This window comes from Cottoperca gobio, unplaced genomic scaffold (assembly GCF_900634415.1).
Source record: "Cottoperca gobio unplaced genomic scaffold, fCotGob3.1 fCotGob3_363arrow_ctg1, whole genome shotgun sequence".
Taxonomy (NCBI): domain Eukaryota; kingdom Metazoa; phylum Chordata; class Actinopteri; order Perciformes; family Bovichtidae; genus Cottoperca; species Cottoperca gobio.
In genome coordinates, this window is record NW_021166961.1 from 70,001 (window position 1) to 75,000 (window position 5,000).

Here is a 5,000-nt window from a genome sequence, read left to right on the forward strand (position 1 = left end):
GCCGCCGCCGCTCCGCCGCCGCCGGCGCGCCGCCGGCGCCGGCCCCGCCCCGCCCTCCGGCGCTGCCTGCGGCCCCGCCGCCTGCGCTGCCCGGCGCGCCGCCTCCTGCCCTGCCTTCGCCGACCGCCGGCGCCCCGCCCGGCGGTGCCGGCGGCGCCGGCGCGCCGGCGCCGGCCCCGCCGCCGCCGCCGGCGCCGCCGGCGCGGCGGCGGCGCGCCGCCGGCGGCGCCGCCGCCGCCGGCACGCCGGAGCCCGGCGCCGCGCCGCCGGCGGCGCCGCCGCCCGGCCCCGCCGCTGCGCCGCCGCCGGCGCCGCGCCTGCCCGCCCGCGCCGCCGCCGAGCAGGCGTCCCCCCGGCTCCCCGCCGGCGCCGCCGCCCCGGCGCCGCCGCCGCCGGCGCCCGCCGCGCCCTTGCAGACCGGCGCTGCCGGCGGCCCGGCGCTGCCGGCGGCGCAGCCTCAGGCGCCTCCGGAGCACCGGCGACGCCGGCGCTGCCGGCGCCTCCTGCGCCTGCGCCGCCTCGCCTGCTCCTCCGGCGCGCCGGCGCCTCCGGCTCCGCCGCTGCAGCAGCCGCCCGAGGAGGAGCAGGACCCTGCCGCGCCCCGCCGAAGACAAGCGCCAGCCGCCGGAGGCGCCTCCCGCGACGCCGCGCTCCGCGTGCGCGGCGAAGCACGGCGGAGAACACGCACGCAGGCCCCGACATGCGCGCCGCCGCCGCCTGCCCACTCCGGCGAGGCGGCGCCGGCGCCGACAGGCGGCGCCGCCCAAGCCAGGCCCCGCCGCCGGCGACGCAGCCGCCGGATCCGCAGAGGAGACACAGAAGGACACGAAGCATTAGCACAAGACCGGAGCCACCGCCGCACGGCAGCCGGCGTATCGAATGAAGGCGTCTCCGCCGCCGTCGGCGACAGAGCCGCAACGCAGAAGAAGAAGGAGACGACGCCGGCGGCGACGCACGCATATGGCGCCGCCCCCGGAGACGCCCCCGACCCAGCCCCCGTTCACGCCGCCCTCCCTGCCGCGGCACCGCCCGCGCCAAGGCGCTCAGGCGTCCGCGAAGCCGCAGCTTGAGCACCCGCAGGCGCCTCCCGCGGCGCCGCCGCCTCCGCCGGCTTCGCCGGAGTCGCCGCCGCCGCCGCAGGAGAAGCCGGAGGCGACGGCGCTGCGTCGGCGCCGACGGCACACTCCTTCTCCTCCTCCTGCCCCTCCTGTCGGCTCCCCCGCCGGCGCCGCCCGCCTCCGTCGCCTCCTCCTTTCGCCGCCGCGCCGTCTCTGCCGGCGGCCCCGCCGCCGGCGCCTGGCTGCTCCGCCGCATGCCCGCCGGCGCCGCCGGCCCCTCCGGCGCCCCGCCCCGTCTGCCCGGCCGCCGCCGCTCCGCACAGACGCAGCCGCCGCCCCGCCGCTCCGAAGGCGCCGGCCGGCGGCGCCGGCGCACCGACAGGCTCCCTCCGCCTTCGCCCGCCGCAGGCGCCGCCTCGCCGCGCCGGCTCAAGGCGTCTCCCCTGGGCCGAAGCACGGAGACCGCAGCAGGCGCACTCCCACGCCGCGCCGCCGGCCCCGCTGCAGCCGGCCTGCCCGCGCGCAGCAGCCGGCTCTGCCGGAGGCGCCTCCGCCGCTCCGCCGGCTCCGCGCCGCCGGAGATGCAGGCGCCCGCCTCCGCCTGCTCAGCAGGCGTCTCCGGCGCCGCCGCGCCGCCCTGCCGGCGGCTCTCCACCTCGCCTTCGTCTCCGCGGCTTCGACGGCGCAAAGGAGGCCCCCAGAAGCCGACCCAGCCGGCGGCGCGACGAGACGGACCATCCCCAGCGTCGGCCCGCGCGGCGCCCTCAGCCGGCCCGCCGCCGGCGCCGCCGGCGCCCTCGCCTCCGCCTCCCGCGCCACGCCGCGCCGCCTCCGGCTCCGCCGGCGTCGCCCCCGGCGCCTGCGCCGCGTCCGCCGCGCATCCCCGCTGACTCGCCTTGCTCCGCCGCCGGTCCTGCCGGCGGCTCCGCCGCCCAACTCCCGCCGCCGGCCCCGCCGGCGCCGCCGCATGCGCCCCGCCCGCGCCGCTGCGGCGCCGCCGCCTCCGCCGCCTCTGCCTGAGCCGCCGCCGCCTGCTCCGGCGGCGCCGCCGGCGGCGCCGGCGTCGGCGCCGCCTCCGCTTGCGCCGCCCTCCGGCCCGGCGCTGCCGGCGGCGCCTCCGCGTCCGCCCGGCGCCGGCCCCGCCGGCCCACGGCCGCTCGCCGGCCCCCTCCCCCCCCCCGGCCTGCGCCCTGATCCGGCGGCGCGACTGCTCAAGCCTCTGCCGCGCTGGCGCCGCCGGCGCCGCCGCCGGCGCCGCCGGCGGCGTCGGCCGGCCCGCGCCTCCTCCGCGGTCGCCGCCGCCGCCGGCGCCTCCGCAGGCGCGCGCCGCCTGCTCGCAGCCGCAGTGCGCCGGCGCGCGCCGCCGCTGGCGCCGCCCATCCGGCGCCGAAGACGCGGCGCCGGCGGCGCCCCCGCCGACCACGCCCCGCCCCCCGCCCCCGCCGCCAGAGCTGCAGGCGCGCCGGCGTCGGCGACGCCGCATATGGGCGAGCCAAGCGCCGCCCCGGCGACCCTCCGGCGCACATGATTCGCCTCCGCCGCCGGCCCGCCGTCGCCCGCCGCATGCTATGCCGGCGCTCCAGCCCGGCGCCGCCGCCCCCGCCTGCGCCGCCCCGGCGCCTCCGCTGCGCTGCCGGATGCGCGCCGCCGGCTGCCGTCCGGAGCCGACGCCTGCGCAGCCGTCGCCCCCCGCCGGGGGCAGAGCGCCGACTCCAAGCCCTCTGGCGCCGACGGAGAAGAATAATAATGAGAAGGGAGAAGAACAAAAGAACAAGACCAATAGCATACAGAAGAAGAGATTGGAGGAAAGGAGTATGAGAAGAAGAAGATGAGATAAAAGGAAGAAAGTATAAGCAGTAGAAAGAAGAAGAAGGTAAGAAGAAGAAGAAAGGAATGAAGAGGAGAGAAGAAAGGAATGAAGGAGGAGAAGAAGAAGGAGAAAGAAGGAGAAGAAGGGAAGGAGATGAGGAGTGAGATAATAGAATAAGAATAAATAGTAGAAGAAGGATAAGAAGGAACAACGCCGTCGCAGCCTGCGCCGCTCCTCCTCTTCCTTCGTCGCCTCTCCTTGCTCTTCCTTCTTTCGCCTCCGCCGTCGCCGCCATCTCCTTCGCTGCCTCGCATCCTGGCTTCCCCTCCGCCGCCTGGATCCGCCGCCGGCGACCGCCGTCTCCCCCTCCCCGCCTCCGCCTTCTTCGCCTCCCCGTCCTCCTCCCTTCTTTTCTACTTCCCTTCCTGTCTTCTTCGACTGGCGCCATCCGGCGTCGCCCACGCCCCGCCTTCTCCTCAGAGAAGAAGAAAAGAAGGAGGAGAGAAGAACAATAACAACAACAACAACAAGAAACCAACCAATAAAGAACAACAACACAAGAGAACAACAAGAACACAAGAACAACAAGAACAACAAGAAGAAGAACAACAACAACAACAACAAGTAGGAGAAGAAGAAGAGAAGAAGAAGGAGGAGAAGAAGAAGGATGAGAGATGAAGGAGGAGAAGAGAAGGCGAAGAGGAGAAGGAGAGAAGAAAGAAGGGGAAGGAGAAGGAGAAGGAGGAAGGAGGAAGTGGAAGGAGTAAGGAAGGAGAAGAAGGAAAGAAGGAGAAGAAGAAGGAGAACAACAAGAACAAGAAACAAGAACAAGAACAAGAACAAGAACAAGGAGAAGAAGGAGAAGAACAACAACAACAACAAGAAGGAGGAGAAGAAGAAGAAGCAGAAGAAGAAGGAAAAGAAGAAAGAGAGATGGTTCAAACCCACGAGACTTTCCTGCACTCCGATTGGGAGGGGTGGTCTCCATGGTTACTGTCTTTAATTAGGAGGGCAATTAAAGAGGCTGAACGGCCCCGCAAAGAGACCCACACACACACTGTCCTCTCTAGGGATAGCGAGGCGTCTGGTCTTCCTACCCACAATGCACTGGGGTGACTTCTCTTCAAAGAGCGTATTACGCTCCTCTTTCTCCTCGTTACTCTCCGGCTGCTCAGGTTCACGTTTTAACATCCAGAGTTTATTACACTGAGATCTGCTGAACTCTGATAACCTCCATCAACAGTCTGCACACGGAGGCAGAACCCGGACCAGGTTTTGGTACCGAAGCATTCTGGTTTCCATTTGTAGTCCGAGTTATATCGACCAATCACCACAAGATAAAAAGCCCACCCTGTCTTTGAGGACTTTGATTCTGTAGTTGCTCTGATGACGTCATTTTGCATAATAATGAGCCATGTGCTTCTGCTCGTTGCAGGAAATGGACCCGCAACCTAAACATCAAGATAAAGCTCAGAACTTGTAGCATTTAGCGTGTTAATGTAACATATTGAAGAAACATCAATATTCTTGCCTTTAAGATGGGTTAGGGTTAGGTTGGGGTTGGGGTTAGGTTGGGGTTACAGACTTCAGACAGTTCATAACATTTAGTTTAGTTAAGAAAGACAAGGAGAGAGCGATGGACAGTGTGAGGCAATGCCATCATATTAAATACATGTGATGCTTTGAAGGTACAAACGATTGCCAATGAAGATGATGAACATCTGCTTGATTTAACCCGACTCCCGGTTTTACAGAGACAGATCCTTGTGTTGGTCGATGATGTCTCTACTCGGAACCCTTTTAGTTTTTCATTGGCTTGTTTCTTTATTCACATGATTTGTGTTTATAGAAATGAGCTGGAATGTAGTCTGGACCTAAAACAACCAACAACAAGTAGTTTTCTCTTTTATATACATATATACATATATATACACATATATATATACACATATATATATATATATATATATATATATATATATATATATATATATATACATATATATGTACATATACATATATACATATATATGTACATATACATATCTATATATATATATATGTACATATACATATATATATACATCTATATATATATAATCAGCATGTGGAGGACGTCACATATAAAACAT

General features: G+C 65.9%; 1 protein-coding gene across 1 annotated transcript in view; it reads right to left on the minus strand.

Moving 5' to 3' along the window:
• LOC115005783 (transcription factor COE3-like) overlaps window positions 1-5,000 on the minus strand; it is a 66,139-nt gene that overhangs the window by 24,925 nt on the left and 36,214 nt on the right.